Source organism: Mesoplodon bidens (assembly GCF_964165515.1).
Source record: "Mesoplodon bidens genome assembly, chromosome: 5".
Lineage (NCBI taxonomy): Eukaryota > Metazoa > Chordata > Mammalia > Artiodactyla > Ziphiidae > Mesoplodon > Mesoplodon bidens.
The window spans coordinates 41,736,517-41,761,454 of NC_138161.1; positions in this window are offsets into that span (position 1 = coordinate 41,736,517).

Sequence of the window (24,938 nt, forward strand, 5' to 3'; positions counted from 1 at the left end):
TACACAATTTTGCAGGTTTAGTTCTTATTCTATATAAGTTGGTCAATTTAAATTGGTCTCGTGTTTTTAAAAGGTAGATCAAATTAATGAAATACAACTTGAGATGATTTTAGCATGAACTTTTCTGCATCTCAATATTATTATGAACATTTACTGAAAAAATGAACATATTCATTTATTCTTTCTTTTCTATCACAGAATGTTTTAAATACCTTTAAAACACTGTATACCTCATGGTATTGAGAGACAATTTCTTTACTAACCAAGAGTTTAAATTCTAGTATCTAGCTGGGGCCAGAGAGATCCAAAAACTAAAGTAAGAATTATAACAGGAATATAGCAGTAGCAATGGGGAGCAAACAATTGATTAATTTTGGTTGGAAAAATAGAAAGCTTTGTGAAGGAAGCATCTTTTTTTTTTTTTTTTTTTTTTTTTTTTGCGGGACGCGTGCCTCTCACTGTTGTGGCCTCTCCCGTTGCGGAGCACAGGCTCCGGCCGCGCAGGCTCAGCGGCCATGGCTCACGGGCCCAGCCGCTCTGCGGCATGTGGGATCCTCCTGGACTGGGGCACGAACCCGTGTCCCCTGCATCGGCAGACGGACTCTCAACCACTGCGCCACCAGGGAAGCCCAAGGAAGCATCTTTTAATCTGAGCTTCCAAAGATAAGCAGAATGTTTGTAGTTGGAATTGGGATGAGGGTTGGTATGAAAAGTATTCCATATTGAGAAACTGGTATGAACAATGAAGTTATAAATAGCTGGCAAGTTAGAAAAATCAGAGGTCATTCATGGCTATGCATGTATGTGAAACAGGGAGGGAAATGACCATGCAGTAGAATCAGTAAATGAAATAGAACCAATAACTTATTCTCTGAGAGTCTTTGTTAAGCATGGTATATATAATTATAACTTTAAACTTATTCATTTATTTATTATTTTAAACAATATCTGTTGAAGTCCTATCATTGGGTAGGTTTTGTTTTAGGCACTGGGGATACAGCAGTGAAAAAGTATATTCTTTTTTGGTCAACATTTTAGTAGATGGAGACAGAAGGTAAATGAATAAAAAGGTATATACATATCAAGCAGCATTACCTGCAAAGAAGATAAAAAAGTTAGGTAACAAGATACAGATTGAGAGGATGGATAGGGAATGGTACTATTAAATACTGTGGTTAGAGCAGACCTCTCTAACGATGACAGTTGAGCTAAGGTCTAAAAATGATAAAGTTTATTCAGAAATAAGGGGAGGGGCTTCCCTGGTGGCGCAGTGGTCGTGAGTCTGCCTGCCGATGCAGGGGACACGGGTTCGTGCCCCGGTCCGGGAAGATCCAACATGCTGCAGAGCGGCTGGGCCCATGAGCCATGGCCGCTGAGCCTGAGTGTCCGGAGCCTGTGCTGCGCAATGGGAGAGGCCACAACAGTGAGAGGCCCGCGTACGTCAAAAAAAAAAAAAAAAGAAAAAAAGAAAAGAAATAAGGGGAAACATGTTCCACGCAGAGAGAACAGTAAGTGCCAAGGCCCTAAGGTGGGAGTAACCAATCACATTTTGCAGTTTTCTTATCAAATGAAAATGTACCATTACATAATCTCTAGGGTCTGTGGAGCAGTGTTTAGTTTGTAAAGGTTTCTACAAGAAGCAACATGATGCAGTAAGAACGACTGAAATATGTGGGTTTTAAGAAAAGGGAAGCTTCTATTTTTCCATAAAATAATAGTTTTTTAACAATTCTGAAAATGAGGTGGAACTTTGTGTTACAGCACAGGGATACATTTTTAATTTTTTTTGCTCTGCTTGAGCATAAATTATTTAGGGTTATATTACCCATAGTCATATAATTTCATACCCTCAGCACTTCAGTTCTATTTAACTCTCTGAGTGATTGTGTTATTTTAAAAGTTTATATGGAAAGAAACATAATGGTAGAAGTGCTTTCAAGTAGGAAAAAATAATGAATACATTTGAATAATTGGCAAAAATATTGTACCTTTGTTTAGTTTTTACTTCCTTTTAAAGAATAAGAAAAACTTACAGATATGCCATCATTTTGAATCTTTTGTCAGCACATGCCAACTCTAAAGTATGGGTACTGTGGAACAATGTGCTCTGGAAGGTTCAATAGCTTCCCTATGTACAAGAAAATGATGAGAAAGCAAGAGGTCACTGTGCAGTTAAGATTCCCAGCACAGAGAGTTCATGCTTTACCAAGGAGAAATTTCAACATATTCACAAACTGAGTCAAATTAATAGACATTTTTCTTTCACAAGATAATAAATGGTGGTATTTGTTACATATTCCCCATGGTATTTTACAGATTAGTAGCAAAAGTTTAAAATGATACAGTTTGCTATGTCTTTGAAGTTTTGTTTTGCCAAAACCTAATGGCTCATATTTATGTATTATCAAGAATACCTAATATTAGAGGCATTTCTAATTTGGGTAAAGTCTAGTACCTTTCAACGAAGGTCACTACTATTCATTCACAAATTGTTCCTGTAAACCTCCTAGCAGGAGGCTAATACTCTTAGCAGATCATCAGCATCAGGCAGAGCCAAATAGCAGAGCAAATACTGGACCCTCATAAGGTCTGAGATGCTCCAGTCAAGGACACTTTATGTGATGTAAGTGTTCCTAGGATAGCCAACATAAGATTAATCATTACATCATTAAATAAAAATGCACTCCACACCTCTCTTCGTTAAAAGGGAAGAAGTATGTTGATGAAGACCCACATTACTGCCCAATTAGTGGAAATTCATTTGTTGTTTTAATCTGAATTAGAGAGTGACATTTCCATCCAAGGAAATAGAGTATTCCCATAACAGGACAGAATGCAAACGTAGCAGGGAGGGAAAGCACACAGATTCTACGAAGAGGAGTACCCACGTTGGAGAGAAGGGTGCACCCTGGGGTTGAGAGCAGCAGGCCTTTTGCAATTTATCAACAAAAGCAAACCCCAAGAGGAAAGAAACATTGCTAAAGACTTGACGCTTGAAGCAAAACTTGGGCAACTAGATTAGCCAAAGCTGAGACTAAGTCAAATCTCCAAGGACTAAGAAGGTCCCTGATTAAGAAATTGATTAATTTTAGCAGAGGAAAAGGGAAAGAACAGCATGGGACCGAAGGGAAAATGGGCCCAAACTATGGGAAAAAAAACAGAGTGAACCTTAAAAAACCAAATGTAATTACTATATCTTTAGGAGAAGGCAGAAGTTGACATCAGAAATCTATTTTGTAGACAGTATAGTATTTGTAATTGCATGTTTTCCTGCTTAGGTAGGGGCGTATATGTTTCTTATTCAGGAAACTTGATAACATCCTGAGTAAGAGTCCTCCTTCAGATGTTATCATACATAGGAATTTAGGCTACGTGGACCCACAATCATTTCTCTGGCTCCTAAAGAGCATTAATGTAAACATAGATTACCTTTTAAATATTTATATCTCAGCAAAGGCTTAATCATGTGTGTAGTTTCTATTTAAATCAGGCTATAAAGAACTTGTCTAGGAGCTTTCCTGTCGGGGCTCCCCTGGTGGCGCAGGGGTTGGGAGTCCGCCTGCTGATGCAGGGGACATGGATTCGTGACCCGGTCTGGGAAGATCCCACATGCCGCAGAGCGGCTAGGCTCGTGAGCCATGGCCACTGAGCCTGCGCGGCCGGAGCCTGTGCTCCGCAACGGGAGAGGCCACAACACTGAGAGGCCCGCGTACTGAAAAACAAAACAAAACAAACAAACAAAAAAAACTTGTCTCTACCACTCATAATTATTTGGAAAATATGAATAGAGAAGCATTAGGGACAAAGATGTAAAATTCTATCCCTACCTCTTACCTCCTAACTAATTTAGGATATTCTCATTCATTCAATCTTCATTTATATATTAATTCTGTAAATATATTTATGAGTCACTTCGTTAAATTCTTCATAATATATGACAATATATGAAACAGAAAGTGCCACCAAGATATTGTATTCAATAATTTATGAATGTCATAGATATAAAAATTGCTCATGAAGAAAATTTTAATTGGTATTTCTAAATATAGAACTATACATAAAGAGAATATAAGAAATAGGTATAGGGACTTCCCTGGCATTCCAGTGGTTAGGACTCTGCACTTCCACTGCAGGGGGCGCAGGTTCCATTCCTGGTCAGGGAAATAAAATCCCACACTCTGTGTAGTGTGGATGAAAAAAAAAAGAAATTGGTATAATTACAGTCTGGTCAATAGGAGGGAGTATGAACATTAAAATCAGGTACACATGATTGCAAATTTATGATATACCATTTGGTAAGCATCTATCTAGTTATCATAAATAACTTGATTATTTCTACTAATAATTACAAATTAGTCTGGGGCTCAGTGTTCAGATCTATACAGTGGACAAAATACCTCCTCACAATGCTCTCAAAGGGTTAAATGAACTAAAGGAAGAACATGTTGACCAGAGCTCCTGGTAAATATCAGGATAGGAAGGGTTGGTACTTGTTACTGAAGAAAGAACATAGAAAAAAATCCCAGATGATTTAAGGTTTGTTGCAACTACACCTTTTAATTGGTTCTTAGGCTCTGATGAAAAAAATTCCTATAATACTTGCCTCAACATGTAGTTTAAAATTAAAATACTACTGATAATTATGAAAATAAAAATAGCAGTTATAGAACATTGACTCTTCCAGCCCCTATGTTGTTGTATCATGTCAAGTAACACAGTGTGTGTGTGTGTGTGTGTTCATCACAACACTGAAAAGGAGGCATTGTCCTTGGAGTTTTACAGATGAGGAAACAGATGTCCAGATAGATCCATGCACTTGCCACACATTTTAAATCTAATAAATGGCACAGTCAGGAAACATAAAAATAAAAGAAGTGGGCTTCCCTGGTGGCGCAGTGGTTGAGAGTCTGACTGCCAATGCAGGGGACGCGGGTGCATGCCCCAGTCTAGGAAGATTCCACATGCCGCGGAGCGGCTAGGCCCGTGAGCCATGGCTGCTGAGCCTGCGCGTCTGGAGCCTGTGCTCCGCAACGGGAGAGGCCACAACAGTGAGAGGCCCGCGTACCACAAAAAAAAAATAATAAATTAATTAAAAATTTAAAAAATAAAAATAAAAAAATTAAAGTATAGGCATATAATATGCCTTCAAGCATTTTAAATAAACATTATGTAAACGTGCCTGATTAATATAGTCATAACACATAGTTTTGTTAATAAGAAATTTTTGTAATAAAAATAAAATGTGAAATATTAGAAAAATAAATATATATTTTATTTTAATAAATGTGTGTATATATTTGTAAAATACATAAAGATTTTCTATCAAATGAACATCTTTTAGGCAATTATTTACGTCATTATAAATGAATGATTTCACATAATAAAGTTACCCTTTTTATCATTTCTATTTGTGGGGTGTAAAATTTTTATAAATCAAATACATGAAAAATGGTTTAACATTGTTCATCTCATTACTCCCCCTCCCACCCCATGGCTGATAATGTGACTTACCTATTAAAAATTAATTTGAAAGACAAGAATATGAAATAGGCAGTCAGTAGTTTGAACTCTACATTTGCAATGCATTTCAGAACTACAAAGTATATTTTTAAGTGTTTAATAAAAAAGGTCAATATCAATATAAAAATAAAAACAAAATGAGGTACAGCTTTACTAGAAGCATAAGCTAAACGTAAGTGCTGCTTTTTTATCAGCTGTTTCTACTTAATGTTATAAATATGGGAACAGAATGATAGTATATTTCCTCTGCTCTGTCACAAGTGCAATATGAAGACTCTGAATTAATAAATCAAAAATAATAACAGGCATATTCTATTATCTCAGTAACAGAAATCTGCTGAAGGGATTCAGAGAATAATGAGGATATTAGAAATTCTAAAACATGAAATTATGAAGGTCAGGCATAAATCAACAAAGAAGAAATCATTTTCCAGTAAGAGAATCTGAACAAAGATGGAACAATTGCCTTGGCTATTACTGACATCGCTTCAGAAAAATTATGGGACTTACAACGATGTCTAAAAACACTTGGTGAGGTCTGATAGAAAAAGCATTGTTTGGGCTTCGTTGGTGGTGCAGTGGTTGAGAGTCCGCCTGCCGATGCAGGGGACACGGGTTCGTGCCCCGGTACGGGAAGATCCCACATGCTGCGGAGCAGCTGGGCCCGTGAGCCATGGCCACTGAGCCTGCGCGTCCGGAGCCTGTGCTCCACAACAGGAGAGGCCACAACAGTGAGAGGCCCGCGTACCACAAAAAAAAAAAAAAGAAAAAGAAAAAGAAAAAGCATTGTTTTAGGAAATCAGTGGTTCAGAAATCAGAAGAAATGGAATACAGATATAAATATATTTACATGGAACTAATGGTAAAGAGACTTTGATGTTATTTCACCCTCACACTTGAAAACCACAGAATCCACACTCGTCAGAACGACAAACAGATTTTAAATTGTATTCATCCTTTCAAGGAACTTTAGCTACAGATGAGTCTAGCAACGACTGAACAACAACAAAAATGTATATTAAAGAGATGGTTTAAAGTAGCTATGTAGATATAATTAGTATCATAAAATTTGGATTTAATTTGTCTTTAAAAAACTTAGATGATTTTGAAAGGAAACAAGATTGCATTTAAAACAATTGTTTGGTCTGATGAATACTTATGTTGTGTGTACCATGAGCCAGGTGTTATTTTAAATCCTTTGTATATGTTCCTTTAATCCTCATAGTGCTCTGCAGGTAGGTAGTATATAATGGTTCTCTTGTTAAAGAGGAAGAATCTGAGATACAGAAAAATTATGTATCTTGTTCAAAATCCTATAACTCATGAGCGGGGCCCTGTGACATAGATATTACACAGTACACCCTATAAGTGATTGTCTAATAAGGTTAATACTCTAGCATTTTGATAGTCATAAGTAATATATTACATTTATTGAGTGTTATATAATTATTAAATGCTTTTCCATCCAGGGATGTTTGTTTTTTACAGAAAATTTCTAACTGAACAGGTTAAGTACTGTTATTCCCATTTTATAGAATGAAGGCAGGTAAGTAATGTGTCTCAGGTAGGAAACAGCAGAGTCAGAGCAGGAAACACAGGTTCTGTGATTCTCCAGTCTGAGATGATATACGGAATTCAGTTACTTGTGTCACTTCAGTAAAACTACTTACTAAAAAGATCCCATTAAATCTCTCTCTCTCTCTCTCTCTCACACACACATCTTAAGAAACTACAAATGAAAATAAGTTAAAATAACTGTTTAGTATGTGATATGTATTGAGTATACAGTTACATAATAATGCAGTGTAGTTCCGTGGACATAATAGCTATGACTAAAATTTAGCATATAATCTCTTTAGAAAAATAAGTCAGAGAAAGCTCCGGGCTCTCAAAGTAATGTTAAAATGAAACAAACAAAACCAGCAAACATGCTGTGTAGGTCTTTAATTTCACTTATGACCCATTGGATTCACCTGGGCTCAGTCAGCTTTAGGAAATTGTATCTTGACTCTAGTTGTTTGGAAATGCTTACTTTATTAGATTATTTAATAAATAATAGATCATAATAGATACATTTGACTTTATATTTTACCTTCCCAGGGTATTGTCATTTGGTTTATATGGCAGAAAGAGATAGCTGTCCATCAAGCATGTGCCTGTCCTGCCTTGGTGGGGAGTTGGCACTGTCAGGGACTAGATTGCCAAGTCAGGGACTAGATTGTCAGCCTCCTGAGGCTGAATTGCTGTGACTCTAAAGATGCTTAAGCTTTAAGACTCCTCACTTTCAAAGGTCTTTACCAAAGCTTTATATCTTATTTTGTATCAGAATTTTTTAAAAAAAAATCTTATAAAGGATCTCTAGCTTTGTATAAGCTTCAGAACCCACAGTATTTGGAAACTTCATCCTCCTCTTATATCTAGATATGGCTATGTGATGCATGACACATGACTAGTTCTCATCAGATGATGTATGAGGACATGTTTTCAATTTTGCTCTCGGCTTTTAAGAGGGGAGTTGTGTTTCTCCATGCTGTGCTTCTCCCTTCTGCTGGATGAATGCTGATGCCTAGGGCAACCATCAACCTAAATGATTCTATGGTGTAGAGATTCACCACTTCCCCTGACAGTAGGAACACCCATGTTGAACTGCTATGTGAGCAAGAAATAAATTCCTATTCTTTTAAGACTTTGAAATATACAGTTTATTTCTTGTAGTAGCTAGTGTAACCCAAACTAAAAAAGGCCATGATTATTTTAGTTGGGGCCAAAATTGCCATCCAAAGTTAAACTATGCATTATTAAATCCTATAAACTAGGCTTATCCTATTTTGTACTTGAAACAGGATACCTCAAGTATCCAGAAGTTTTACAAGAAATAAAGCTGTTTCTTAATCATAAGATGATTGGTTTTATGATACAACTGCAGAATCCAGAAGGTTCATCTTCTTTCTTTTCATAATACGGACAGCATGGAAGAATTATTGTCTGTAATAAGGAGATTAGATACTTTTTAATATAAAGTAAGACAATAAGAAATAATACATAAGAACCACAGAGACATGATAAAATACTGCACTAAAAAAAACTTTTCAATATGTTATATGCTATAAGGCAAGGGCACAGTCCCTGGGGACTGACAGTCCTGAACTTGATTGTTGGTTTTACCTCTTACAAGTCACACATCCTTGGATGAATTTCTTAATCTCTATACCTTATCTGTAGAATAATGCCCTCTTAGCCTTTGTTTTTGCTGTTGTTTTTGGTGGTGGTGGTGGTGGTGTGTGTGTAAGAGAGAGAGAGAAAGATCGGGAGACAGGGAATTGGAGATATTATGGTCATGTGTCGACACATTGCACAGAATGTAGTCACAAGTCAGGTAATTTCCTCCCAACCTCATAAAGAGTTTACATGGTACCTAAATATCTATTCAGCTATTATGTCACACTACAACTCAAATAAATAAAATAAAATAAAATAAAATAAAAATCATTGAGTTGGCTTTTCTTCTGTGACTTTGAATATGTGGCTATTAGTGTTTTCTGAGCCAGGCAACACATGAAAGGACAAACTGATATATGATGGAGGTACTTGAAAGAAATATTCCCATTTGGCTCAAAAAATAGCAATAGTTATGATAAAAGGATATACAACTTGCATGAGATCACAGAGGAAGGATCAATGAATTGTGCTCTGTGAAGTACAAGGAAGGAAGAAACTGCATTGAATGAACTTGATGAAAAACGATGACAAAGGCATGCCATTCAGATGTAATAGCTTATATACCATTGAGGTGTGAATGTGCCCAATGGGGCAAGGGAAGATTGAAAAGATCCATGAGACATGATCTCATGATCCATGAGCAGAAAGTAATTGGGCTAACTCTTGATGAAAAGCTCTGGTGGTAATATGGTGACTGGAGTGGGAGCAAGGAGACTGTTGAAGGAGTTCAGGTAAGAGACAGGTCCTGAGCAGGACCAAAGGCACTAGATACGGAGAAAATCTGGGTCCTCAGTGCTCACTATTCCCTCCACCTGGAAAGACCTTCCCCTTTCTCCCCTTGACCAAGCTCATGATCTTCCTCTAATTGGTGTGCAAAGACCACCTCCTTCAGGAAGCCTTCCTTGCATGCAAGCTGAATTAGGGAACCCTCATCTGATCACCTATTGCCCCTGGGCTACCCACATCACAGCACTTCCTCTACTACACGGTACATGTTAGATGACTTGAGCTCATTTTCTCACAGGAGCATCTGATACATTGTCTGACAGAGTGGAGGTAGAGACTGACCCAGATAGGAACCTTAGGAATAGGTGAAGCTGAATTTAAGAAGGAAAAAGGAAAAGAATGTGGGTTGAGAGCAATGGGGAGAAGGGATCCTCCAAGTGGAAACAGTACAATGAAAACATGATGTGGCAAAGAACAAGGTGAGTGCAGCAAGTTTTTGAGTTTAGTTTAATCATGAGGTGAGTAAGGGTGATGAACTGGAAAGCAATTTGAGGAAATAGATGGAGGTCCTATCATGTGGAACTTTTAATTCTAGATTAGGAATCTAGATATTTATTCCAAAAGAAATAGGCAGCCTAAGAAGATTTGTTTTTTGTTTTTTTTTTAAGAATGTAAATGACACAGAACTGGGCTTCTAAAGTTACTCTGGCAGTGATGGGTAGGATAGGTTGCAGACATGATTCCCTGTACTAGGGAATCTGGTTGGGAAACTCTTGCACTCAGCAATATGGAGCATTAATATTACTAAGCCAAAGCATTAAGAGATGTTTTACTCATTTAGGGTGTTGGCAGGGAAAATTTACACTTACTGTAAGGTGTACCAAACTCATCTTAGTACAAATAAATGGTATGTATAGAGGATGGAGGAGAATGAAGTGCATCTTAGAGATATAAGCTATCAAGTTGACTCAGAGCCTTGTGATCTGCCAGTGAAAGGCAATCAAAGTCTGCTTTTCCCAAGTGTAACACCAACAGTATGCATTAATGGCTTCATGTTGATATAGTGGAAAGTGTGGTCCCTTGAATGCAGGTAAAGTTATGAAGCTGGACTATGTTAATAACAAAAATCACAGAAATAGCCAATTCCTTGATTCTCTGCTTCTCTCCCCAGGCATTCTCTGCTCACAACATAATTATAAAAAAGAGTAAAGGAATCGCTATCTCCAAAGTCAATAAAACTTGAATATATTTTTTAAATGCTCACTTAGGTTAAGACAGAAAACCTACAGTGGGTAATGGCAAATTGGGATGGCAACTATTCTGATCTGACATTTTTGGGTTTATAATTAAGCAATAAGGCACAAGCCAAGGGTGTGTTACTTCAATATAACACACTTCTTGGAAAGTGCTGTGAGGCATAAGGGGCGAATTAGAGCCTCCAATGATCTGGGAAATGTGTTATCTCTCTATAGTACAACTCTCAGGGTACATTAGTGCCATATACATAGTGTTAGATGCACCGGTCGTATATGGATTGATTGTACCATGTAAAACATATGTTTAAAACATGTTTGATCTTGTGAGCTGGCAACAGCTGCCGATTCGGAAACATCAGCCTTGCCATTATCGACTGATATGTGGATGGGCTGCGACTTCACCACTGCGAGCCTTTATCGGAGGTGTGTGCCCAGGGAGCTGGAGACCATCCTCTGATAGCAATTCTGATCCCGTTCATTTCAGTTGAACTATTTTAATGATTTCTTCTATTCAGCACTTCTATATTTATGTAAATGAATGGAGTAAGGTAGTTCAAAATATTTAAGGTGGAACTTTTTTTCCCCTTCTGTATCATTTTGTCTGGTTTTCATAAGGTTGTTGCCAGGTACTGGGTTTGCATTTGATTGACAAAAAGTGATTTCTAGTTCAGCTACCATCAAACACCTCAGCACTTCATCCTGGAAGATGTTTTGGTAGTTCAAGAGACCGTGTTGGACAAAGAATCCTTTAAAGCTGGCTCTTTCTTTCTCCTAGTGAGTAACCACAGTGAGTCAAACCAGGGGAAAAGAAAGACCCATCTTTAATCTGTGCTGCTGAGGGAAATGAAAGAGATGGAATTAAAACCGAGAGTAGCTCCTTATGCGCATTGGAGAGGCTTTTTTTTCTGCTCCACTTGATATAACAAATAAGATCATCAAAGGAAGTCAAGCACAGGTTTGGAACCTGCCGCTCCTTGACCTCGGCTTCCTCCCTGCTTGCACGGCCTCCCCTGGAATTTCTTGTGATGTCAAATCACAAAGCCACATGAAGTGCTCACACACCAGGAACAGTGAGGAAATTTTATTTTTAGATTTCTTTTCTGTGACTCTAGTAAAATAACATGAAGTTCTTTTATGGCTCTATCTAAGGGCTTTGATAAATCTGCTGCATTTCAAAGCATGAAAGGGGGGATAACAAAAAATTTCTGTCCTGACTGCTTCTAGCCACAAGATCTTCTTAAGAATGTCTGCAGGGTCCCAGTGGCAAGGTGCCAGCTTGTGTTCACTGCTGGAAGCTATACGGAATTTCACCTCACCCAGTAGATATCTATCTCCAGATGTAGTACATAAAACATTTTATACAATAGGCACTTTTCCATATAAAATTATATCTTATAATTTGGGATTCTTATAGCATCTAGGAAGATTTTTAAAAAATCACCTTTCTTCACATTTTCCTTAAAATTAGCATTCTTTACTGAACACTGGCAAAACAGTTTCAATTAAAAATTAATTTAGGAATGGTAATAATGTAACTAGCAAAATCATCATCAATACTATTAATAATACTAACAAATGGTTCATAAGTAATGAAAACACTTTTTCATCAAAACTTTCTTATCCCTTGTTTTTTCTATAATGTTTACATTTTTATCTATCTGGAAAAAGGCTCTTCTATATGCTTAGATTTTCAGGCAGACTGGCCAAAATTATATATTTAGAAATCAGAGGTACAAATTGTGAGATTAAAAAAAGGATACTGGGCATTAAGTGGACTTAATCATATACTCATTCATTCATTCATTTAATCCATTTTCATTGTGTGCCTCTATCAGCCAGGCACTCTTCTAGGCTCTGAGGGTGCAGCAATAATTTTCCAAATGAATCATTTAGATTTTTACATAAAACTTTCTAATAGATAACTTTTAAATAGTTAGACTTATTCAAAAATTAAAAGTACATTTGAAAGACATGACATACCTTTTTCAGCTTTATTGAGGTATAATTGAGACATAAAATTCTAATATGTTTGAAGTGTACAATGCGAGGATGTCATGTGTTTACATTCATATATGGTTACTCCCACAAGCGAGCTGATTAACCCAACCATCACCTCATATATGTACTTTGCAATATATCTTTTTGAGTGTTTACTATTTACCAGGCTTTGGGTTAGAAACTTCAGAGAATAATGATAGTTAGCATATATTCAAGAAACAGAGAATCCAACAGGAAGGATAAAACAGTTAACCAATACTCATAATACAAAGGAAAGTATGCTTTGAAATGAAAGTAACAATCGAGTATTAGAAGACTCTAGGGAGGTCATATGAGGCTCAAGGTCATCATATGGAAGGCTTTGGACAATGCAGGCAGAGGAAGAGCCTGGTAAAGACTCAGAATGAGGAAAACCATGGGGAAAATTATTTTTGTAGGAAGAGTCTTCTTTGTCTGAAGCACGGCATGTGTAGAGAGGGTCCCATTATGAGATGACAGAAAGGCCAGGTTAATTAGTATATGTTATGTTGTTAGCAAATGACCAGCAATAGAAGCTTCCTGAGAAATGCAGCATCTTGATCAAAGTCATTGCCAGATAGGATTGTAGGAGGAGTGAAATCAGCGTGTGCAATACCCCTGATTTTCTCCTGGTAACAAGTAGCCACATCCTCGATGACTCTATTTGGAAGGCTATATGCATCAGTTCTTCAAGGAGAAAAAAGCAACAAGAAAAAAAGGTTGGGGGAAGGGACTCCACACAGAGACAAAAAGAATATCTACGTGTTGTAAGAGTGATGGATGAGTGTAAAAAGGAGACGAGAAATCAGTGAAGATGATGAGTTAGAAAAACCTCCTGAGTTTGCAAAATCTCAGCAGTCAACATGTGATACCACTCCCTTCCTGAAACACCCTTTTCTGTATTTTAACATTTTTTGTTGGGACTTCTTTAGTGAAGTTACAATGTAAGTTATGCATCTCTGTCCCTCAACCTTAAGTAGTTGGCACTGAACTTCAATTTCCAGACACACCATTCTTTAAACTAGTAAGTTGTCTTCTGTTTGTTTGTTTGTTTTTAAACAAGGAGTTAAGGGAATCGGTATCTTAAAATTTTTTGCAGTAACATTTTTGTTTGTTTGTTTCTTGGATCGTATAATTGTGTGGAGTAATAGCCTTTTGCCTTAGCACTATTTTTCATTGACTCCTGTGCAGTATCTCTAATGATCATCCTCTGTGCCAAAAGAGAAGAAAAAAACTCTCCTCTATCATGATGCAACTCTACAAAAATAGGCCCACAGATGTCCATTGAAGTAATGACACTAGAAGTGAATCTTTAGTATTTTTGTATACGTGTGGTTTTCCCTTTCAAGGAGAAGCATTGCCATTCTTTTAAACATTATATTCCACTCTATACAGTAAACCCAGATTGAGCTGTCTTACTGATAAAATTGTGCAAGTCAGACAAAACAGATCTTCAAAGTGGCATTTCAAGAAGCTGAACTCAGCATTTTTAATAGATCAGGGCACTGGGGCTGTAATTCTTATGTTTAAGAATATAGGCTACTCTGCAATACAACTGTTCTTTAGTTTGTGCCTGAGACGCTTTGTAAAACACAAGGTCACTTAAACTTAAGGGTAAGGCATTTTTTCCATCATTTCCATTTCATCATATGCAATTCTTGATCACAAGGCAATTTGCCTTAAAGCTGCAAATCCTCAAAATTATGGGGTTGGTTTCCAGTCTGCTGAGAGGGAAATTAGATATAGAACTTCTGTCTTCTGTTAATGTTAATGGGAGTTGCATGCCTAATTCTCTTAGAAGCCCAGAACAAATGTATGTTTATGAGTCAGCATTACTAGGTTTTCTGGATCTTTACCCTTTAAAAGTGTCATTAGTCTGAGTAATAGCCAATCCCTCTGCTTACTCCAAACCAAGCCCCAGCTTCTGTAGTTGGAAACGCTGGATTTCAGCTCTTACAAATGGCCTGATCTATCCTCAAATCTGAATGCTCCCATATGTTACTCATTTTTTGTCCACTGGGACAAAAGTCCAACTTCTAAACTGTTTAATATTTATCTTTCTACTTTACATTTTTATATTGAAGTTGTAATACTCATTAGGCATTAGGCATTGAGATAAATTTTGGGGATCCATATTAATCTTTATTTGAATCCTAAAAAACTTGATTAACTTTTCTATGCATTTTCTCTAATTACACTATTACACTATTAGATGTATTATTCCTTCCAGGCAAAATTATCTAAAATAATTCTGTGTGCTGTGTTCTCATTCCTAAAGTATTTGCTCCCAGTAATATTTTACTGATATTCATTGCTGAGTACTTCATTATATTGCTGTAAGACTTTATATCACAAATAGAGAAACGACATCTTTTTGTAGAAGTAAGATGATGTATACAAGATCTTCAAAATCAACAAGAACTTTAAAAACATCTAAAATGTATCTTTTTCCTTTAATTAAAGATTTTTTTTGATGTTATGGGATAAAAAGAATTTTAAAATATTTTTTTAAATAAAGGTCAATAATATTAGAAGAGGTGTTATTTTTATGACAAGCAGCTCTTCTCTATAACCTTATTACTCAAAGAGTGGCCTCACCTGGGAGCTTGTTAGAGATGCAGAATCTCAACCCTGTCTTACTCCTTCTAAATGTACAGATTACCAACTTCCACAGCTGATTTTTATGCAAGTAGAATTTGATAAGCACTTCTCTATAACACTGAAACTAACTCTAAGTGCTCAGAATTAAGCCACTTTTGGTGCCAGGATTTTCCTATGATATTCCATTTTATATAGAAATTTGTCATGATTCCTTCAGACATAGAAATCTACTTTTAGTGATAAAAGTATGCATTTTCTTCTCACAACATAGAAAGGGCTCTTATGAAGCAATTGAGGATTGAACAGTGCATGTTCTGAAAACATTGTAAACAAGCACAGTTGTCCCACTAGGTAATAATTTATTTATTATAGTGGTTCTCAAATTAAAGACTCATAAGAATAACTGTGGAATTTATAAAATGTAGAGTCCTGGGGCCCATTCCCAGTTATTTCTGTTATATTAGTCCAGATTGACATCCAGGAATCTGTATTTTTATAAATTACCCCAGATGACGTGAGGTTTCCCTGGACAGCATTTTGAGAAAAATGATCTAATGTGTAGCTTATGTGCCAGTTGTGTTCTTTTCATTCCTTAGTTGTGTGGCATAGTCCAAAGTTACCATAATTTTGCATTTTGTAGTTCAGGCCAAAAAAATGTGGGGAAATATTTGGAAAAAATACCATTGGGTCTTGAAAATTTTTACTTGCCTGTTCATAAAAATATCAAAGTCTCCACTTATGTGACTCAGAGTAATTGTAAAATACTATTTCAAAAAGTTATAGCCAAATAGTTCTCATTAACAATAGCTAATTGTTAAACGTAGATATTAACTTTGCCATTTTATTTAGGGTGGCATATTTTGACTCTTTAAGGAAATAATTAGGCTGTCTTTGAAAAGTGTACCATAAAAGAAAGAATTAAATTTAATTTTATATTTCAATATTTGAACTCTGGAATAAATAATAGCTCAACAACTAAAATGTTATTTTGTCAACCTGTCTGCATCTAATTTTTAATTTTCAGTCTTTTCAAAGTTGCTCATTTTAAAGATCTATCCATTTGAAAATATTTATTGGAGCTATAGAAATGAGTATATTGCTCAGGGCAAGTCTACAGATGGACAAAATCATGCCAAGGACCAAAAACTTTTCAAAGAGGGGATACATGAAAATCAGGAGATGAAGAAGTAGCTACAGATGAATTTGAAAAGTGACTAGGAAAATAGGAAGAAAACGAAATAACACATTTGAAATTAAATTAGATTTCAGCTACAAAAATAAAAAAATAGTTACCCTTCCCATATGTTTGGAAAACTTAAAAAGTATCCGCTTAACTAACCTTTGAGATAAATAGAAAGTAAGCTTGAAAATAATGTATATTTACTACAAAATGTCAATGAAGACACTGGTTGTCACAGCCTGTGGGATAACATATAGTTTTTTTTGTTTGTTTTTTGTTTTTGTTTTTGTTTTTGCTGTATGTGGGCCTCTCACTGTCGTGGCCTCTCCCGTTGCAGAGCATAGGCTCCGGACGCACAGGCTCAGCAGCCATGGCTCATGGGCCCAGCCACTCCGTGGCATGTGGGATCTTCCTGGACCGGGTCATGAACCCATGTCCCCTGCATCGGCAGGCGGACTCTCAACCACTGCGCCACCAGGGAAGCCCCAACATATAGATATAAAGGGCAAAAACGATGACTGAAAATACATATTCTAAGGGTTAAATACAAGAGACTAGAAATAAGTATAACAAATTAAACTTAAAGAAAAAAGAAATAAAGTTAAGAATGAAATAGGTGTTAAAATAATAAACAATTATATAGATAATAAATGTTGATATATTGTGTTGATATGCAGATATTAATTTGATTTACAAGACATAGTAAATGAAGAAAAATCTTACAAGTTTAGTCTGTTACTTAAAAAGAAAAAAAAAAATTAAAGCACCCAGGACATTATCATATCCTAGAAGTCAAAGAAAGTGACTGGGTTAAGAAAAAATAGTCACGTGTTTCCCAGATAGAAGTAAATTAAGGTTTAAGGAGTTTCCACTTGATTATGGGGACAAGAGAATCAGGTGAATTTTGAGACAACAGTTTTAGGGAATTTGGCATGTTACAGGTAAGAGTAAGGATGCTATGATTTGGGAATAAATAATATGTCAAGAATTAAAGACAGTAAGATAGAGTATTCAATACATTTTGCTGAAAAGGAGAAGGGAGAGTAGGAGCCCAGTGGAAACATGAAGAGAAGGAAGCTTTTTCATGTTTCAGCAATGAGGTTTGAAGATGCAGGAGAAAGAATAGATGGGGCAAGATCATGGAGCACATAGAAGAAGGGAGAAGGAGCCACAGAGATTCCATTGCAACTGAAACAAAAGAAAAATGGTGGGCACAGATATAAGTAAGGTTGTAGGTTTGTGAGTTCTTTTCTGATGGCTTTATCTTTGCTTTGAAGCAGCAAACAAAGTTATGTGCTGAAAGAGAGGCATCGATGAAGTTGGAGTTTCGAGATAACAGGGGAACTTGCAGTAATCACACTGGAAAATGAGAATGTTAGCATATCAGAGAAAGATCATGGAATAGCCAAGCATTGTCGAGTTTGGATACCATGAGTTATTATGACCTTACTCTGAACAACTGTAAAGTTCTTCGCCATCTCTATCCAGCAAGCTAGATGAGGTTGAATTCATCAAGGGTTGGGATTTTCTAGACAGGTTTGACAGAAAGACAATGGGTAAAGGAAGTTGTGCATATTGAAGAAAGAATAGCTGCAGTTGCAGACCACGGTGATCCAAGCTGAATGAAGAAAGAAGGGGCTCACAAAAGGGATGAGTACATAGAGGGAGGTGGTGAAAGCCAGGAGAACAAGTAGAAAAGTTAGAGGCTAGAACGTTAAATGCATCAACCTCCTGGACAGTAAATAATCTATGATGATTACAGGATTTGAGGTGCGGAAATCTGGGAGCAAAATGAAGAGAAGCTGTTATCTAAAGGGGCCTGACGATAGGTTGAGTGAGCTAAAAGGAAGCAAAGGGCTTATATATAAAAGGTGGAGGAATACAGAGTTCTCCATCTTAGTTCAAATAGCATGTGTTGATGTCACTCTAACCCTGAAGGGAGAGCCATCTAGAAAACAAGCAGTTTGTACTTGAGAATGTGAAGTTGTATCCTCAGTGAAGAGCCAGGTTTTGTTTAGGGCCAGATGGTAGATAGAATATTCTGAGAAGAGGGTAAGGAAATGGGTAGTGTGTTAACCAGGAAACGGAAAGAGAAGAGGTGGGGTGAAATCAAATGGCGTATTCAGTTCAAAAGTAAGAGCAGAGAGTGAGAACAAAGTTGAGAACAGATTACTGGGGAGGTTTACACAAGAAGAGTGAACAAAGAGTCTAGAGATAGGAGGCCTGGAGGGTTAAGTAGTCTGGAACGTTGTGAAAGAAGTACACTGGTGGAATTCAGGGATTTTGGTAAGAGGAGAGTTTTGATTTGAGGCATAAATTTACATTACATAGTTGCTTATATTTTTCAGTGACATCCTAATGCCTGGATGTGGAAATGTTTCTGGATTGATTCTTGGCCTCTAGGAATCAATTATTTCTGATAAATATGTTCATTATCTTTCCTGTTATGAATTGCATTTTTCTGTGGATAAGGAGAGAGTGGGCCATCTAGAGCTAAAGAATTTATGTAGGATAAAAGACTGAGGGAGCAATAAGCTAATAGGAGGACTAGGGAGAGGGATAAAGCCTCAGAGGGCTTCTTCTGTGTTCTGCTCTGGGTCTGGCCTGAATTTTGGGGGAGGATTTTGCTCTTTGGGAGATGGACAGCACTCAGAGTCAGAGGACACATAGTGGAATACAGGAAACTGCTTGGGTAAATAATAATAAGTGTGTTGGGAAGGTGAGCTTTATATATATGTGTACACTGGTGATTTCTTAGAGGTTGACATATCAGGAGGCAATAAAAATACAACTATGGAAAATGATCTTGGGAGAAAAACCTTTCTCTTTAGAAGATGTAACATTACTATATCTCATACGGCTTCTCCTGTTACTTCATACATTTCAATAACACGGACCTTCTTTCAAGTTGTCAATCAAGTCATGTTTCTTCTTGTCCCATGTCTTTTGCACATGCCACTCCTTTTGGCAGGAACACTCTTGCTTCTCATTGTCTTGGACAACGTCTAGTCATTGTCTCAGCTAAAATGGCATTTCCAAGTTAGTCTCTCTCTTACTTTTTCTCATAGTACTGTGTGTGTACTTTTTCTCTACAGAAAATTTAATTAAGTCATTATTTGCCTTAGTCATACATTCAACATCCTCCTCATTCATTTTTCTCTAAGCCCTACAAGGGCAGGAAACAGGAAGGTTTTTCTTTTTTTTTTTTTCCACTACAAAATTTCTAGAACTTAAGAGAGTCCCTGACACAAAGCAGGTGCTTTGGATCATTGATTTAATGAATCGTCACAAAAATGCTAAGTGCTTTAAAATATGTAATTATGAAAACTCATCATAAAAACCTCATGTAAATCCATTGTGAATTGTTTATTATTATGCAAAATTTTTATTAACTAAAAAGGTTTTGAGAAATGAAAAATTATTTCAGATTAAACAATGTTCCCTCACTCAAGTTTGATAACAGTAAGGACACTAGAATTCCCATTCTCAGTGTTTAGAATGAAATAATTTCTCTGTGAAGCTAAGGTTTGTGTCTGCATGTCATAGAATTGAAGGAATGTGTATCAATATAACCTTACACTGACCGGGTTTTTCTCAGACTCTATAGAAACAGTGGTTCTTCCCAAGGGGTAACAGGTTGAACAGCATTTTATAGGCTATTCCAAAGGTGCAACATTTAGTTCTTAATAGAAGAAAGAAAACTATTGCTTAAAATGAAATTAAATATGTGTCTTAAAGAGCTTTTCCTTGATAAATTGGACAAGGGAAGCAGTTCCCATAAGATATCTAAATATGAGAAGAAAGTCACATAAGGAAAAATCTGTAAAATAAATTATTTTAATAAATCCCATTAACAGATGGGGCTTTTTCCCAAATCAACAAAATGTAAAAACTGTGGTTTCAGAGGAAAAATAAGGAAACATAAGAATTCAAGAAATTAAAAGCTGGATGGGACCTCAGGTGGTTGAATCCATTGATTCCCAATTTGGGGCAAGGGACTAGAGATATAAATGAAAAGAATCCTCAGAAAAATCCCCTTCCTAAGTACCTAACCTGATACAAAATGATAGGAAAAAGTCAGGGATTTTGTTTTTATTTATTTATTTATTTCAGAAGGAAGTCCTTGAGAAGAGGTCAATTTTATAACCACTTATCCTAGACTTAGTAGAAGAGGCTATCTCCAAAGTGAGAAGACTATATTACTGAATGATTAAAAATATTTTTAGGATAAACTTAAATTTGTTTAAAATAACATTTATTGTTCTCTGGTTACAGCCTCATATACAGTTATTGTAAAAGCTATAAAGTCAAGAGAACAAAGAAATAAAAACCACAGCAATAATTTAATTCCACACGAAGATAACTAATTTACAACTAAAACCAGGATTTGCCATATTAATATTAATATAGTGAATTGTTCAGAACGAAGGCAGTAAAGCAGAAGGCCATACATAACTTTAGGATGACACAATCAACCTGTGGAAAATTACATGACTCGGCACAGAGGTAAAAGCTGACAAATTCTTACCTGGTCTCTACTACAATTTCAGGCAACTACAGAAGTAACTGAAAAAAAAAAAAAAACCAAGGAAAGGATTAATAAATAGAAGGCGAATATACTAAATACAAAGGAAAATAGAAATAAAACCAGTAGTCTCATTTCTTTTAAAGGAATTTAGCAATTTAGGTAAGAAACAAAGGAGAAAATTCCAATTGTATAATATTGTGATTGTGAAAACTAATGTAACCATAGACAGAGAACATTAAAAATGGTTAAATGAGATGGGGTAGACATATGTTGCTTTTCTTCAGTCTCACATCTATTCTTCCAATTTTTCTTTGACAAAGTGCTCGTTGTCCACATTGCATTCAGGAAGGGACAGATTCCATCACCAGTTCCAGCTTTTGACATATGTCTTAAGACAATAAAACATTTTAATCTACCTTAATTTCCACCAGAGCCCCCAAAACTGCTTTAGGAATTAGGCATGTGAATCAATTTAGGTCAATGGGAATCAGGCTGGGGTTTTATGGACATAGTTAGGAAATAATGCTCTTTTCTGCTGAATTTGAGCAAAGTGGGCATAAATCTAGAATTGTCTACTGTACTGAAAGTGAAACCAGCATACATCATAATAGAGTTGAGCCCCTGGATGTTAAGTTTTATACATCTAACACTACTCATGGACTCTGTAATTACACAACACAATGCATCCTTTTTTTCATCCCTAAGACAATTGAAACTGGGTTTCCAGTTACTTTCAACCGAAGCAGCTCTGACAATCTTTTAGCTTATATGCAAGTTTATGCCAATAACTTTTCAACTATATATAAGAAAAAAATAAATGATCAAAAGAGATTTAAGGAAACATGAAGACTTTAAAAGATTATCACATTTTCCACATGTACTCATCCTTTCCCATCAAACTTATTCAGACTCAGTTAGTTTATAATAAGTTCTTTCCACTCTTTAAGGAATTGATCATTCCTGTGAATTAACTTGGACTTGAGCGATGCCATTCAATATGGCAACTGCTGGCCACATGTGGCTATTGAGCTCTTGAAATATGTCTAGCATGAATTGAGATGGACTCTAAGTTTAAAATACACACTGGATTTTGCAGACATAGTATGAAAAAAAGAATGTAATATATTTTCAATAATTTTTGTATTGAATGCATGTTGAATATTAGTATTTGATGTGTTGGTTTGAACAAAATATATTAAATTAATTTAACATGTTTCTTTTTACCTTTTAAGTATGACAACTGAAAAAATTTAAAATCGTATATGTGGCTCACACTTGTGGCTTTTATTATATTTATACTGGACAGTGTTTGCCTAGAGTATATAAAAAAGGAAAAATTAAAAACTTTAGTGAAATACATAAGACATTTTTCTTATATTAATGTTGACTGTGATTTTGCAAATGTAACATCACCTTAAAATATAAACCCTGAGAAGAATTTAAAATAAACAAACAGACATGCACTGCTACTATCTTGTGTATACTAGGCTTAGTAGAAGTTTGAAAATCTTGACAAAAAATTGACTTCTCATTATGGAAACAAGTTTACTTGTTGACACATGTAGGTAGGACTGGTTTTAGGCACAGTTTGATTCAAAGCTCAAGGTCCTCAGGTTCTAATCGGTGGCCCCATTGGCTTCAGGCTCAGAGCATGATGTCTCCCAGTCCAGTAGATAAGAGTTCTCATCTGCTAGCTCCCATATAAGTTCTGGGAGTTATTTTCTGACACTGGCTTGAATCGGGTCAATTACATCCTTCATGGAGGAAGCTGGAAGACTGATTTTGTGTTCAAATATAAAACTTATTATTATGACCATGTGGCAGAGACTGCTAGTTGTCCCCCAGTACCTACTCTCAGTTTCTTTCTTAATTATGGGACCCTGATTTTTACCAGACACAATAAATAAACACCATATTTCCCAGAGACCCTTGCAGCTAGGTGAGTACAGGCACTTAATTCTAACAATGGGATGTTGTGACTTCTGGCAAATATTCTTAACAGTAATGAACATCCTTTTTTATCCTTGTTTCCTTCCTTTAGGCTGAAAAGCATATGTGATGGCTGAGTTTAAGCAGCCTCTTTTGACCATAAAGTGTAACCATGTGTGGAGGGGAACATGACAATATTATCAAAGGAATCTGAAAACCTGATGATTATGAGACTTTCATGTGAGACTGGTTAGGATTATATGAGAGATATGAATGTCTATCTTGTTTAATTTACTGTTATTTTAGGTTTTCTACCACTCAAGAATGAACCTAATTTTTACTGATAGAATTCCAAACTATCAATGTTGTGTATGATCCAGGTCATTAATTTTGGATAGCTATTAACATTAAGGAACAAACTAAATCAAATTTTGCTCATATTTATTTTTATTGGCAAACACCTGGTTTGATAGTTCCCTTTATTTTACTGTATATATTTTTAGCCACCTTATATTTCTTTATATTACTATTTTGATTATAGTTAATATTGAACATGTTTTTAAAATTCTAATGTTCAGAAGTTTACTAAGGTTATCTAAATAGCGTTATGTGAGCTGTAATTATTCTGGTTTTTTTAAATGCAGTTTATCATTATATAATTTCGGAAGTGTCAGCCTGATTACCAAATGTCACATACATTTTAGTTCTAGCATTTATTATGAACATCTTTGCAGTTATTAAAACAATACCAAAATTCCTATCTGGACATGAGGTTTTATTTCTCCTTTAAAGATTTATACAGATATAATCTTTCTTAGTATTTATGATAATATCATAGTTATCTATAAAAATGTGTGTGAAACAAAGATATGTGTGTATAAATAAACTTTAAATATACAAAAATTTAAATTTGAAGGACAGTAAATTCAACTATAGAAGTGATCAGACCAAAATGAAATAACTTTTTGTCTTCTACTTAGAAAATAATTCAGGAAAAAAGCAGGATTAAAACAGTTGATTTAGTAAGCTAGTGTTATATAGGCTTAGAAAAATACAATTTTGGGGAAAAAAAGATAGGGAATCCTGGAAAATCGGAGGGAACAACAGGGATGAATCAACCCAAGTATGCAGAGGGGGAGTCATGGTTAAAGTGTCATGCAGACAGCGTTGGCTGTGATATGAAAGATCCTGGTAAGGGGAACTCTTAAGAGGAAAGAGAATCATGTTGGAGCAGAGAATTGGGTTAGGAGGAGGCTGCAGCAGCCCTGAGATAACCGTTAAGGGTAGAAATAGAAGATTGGAGTGAGTACGTTAGAAGCTATTTAGCAGAACATCTGGTAACAGTCTAGGTCTGTCATTATAACAAGTGCAGGGTTAAAAACCTCATCAACGTGATTTACTGAGAGGAATGGGCTATTGTAAAGAGAATTTTAAGAAGAAAAGTAATAGAAGAAAGAGGAACCGTTTTGTCATTTATCAAGTAGGTAATGAGAAAGCCCCTAGTACCCTCAGTGAAATCAGTAGGGGAAGTTCAGGGATGATAAACATTCTGGGATGAATACATCACTTGAGAGAAATAGGGTTTCAAGAAATTTCAATATTCTTAGAACTCCAGTCATGACTATGACTTAGCACTCCAGCTATGACTCTCTGATCCCTGAAGATAGTACAAAACATACATTATGATGAAATGATTTCAAATCACTGGATAATTTTCACAACTATTTTTAGTGATGGCATAGCAAATAATATTGGATACGGGTGTTGCTTTTAAATTTTTCTTTTTCTCTAGGAAATGGGTCCTATTTAAATTTGCATTACATTGGAGATAAATATAGTTTCCTGGTACTACTGAAAAGTTTCAAACAATACATTTGGGGAGATTTAATATGGAATTAAATGGAATTGGACTAAGCTTCATTGATAATAGTATTCATACCAATCCATGACAAGGACATAGGTT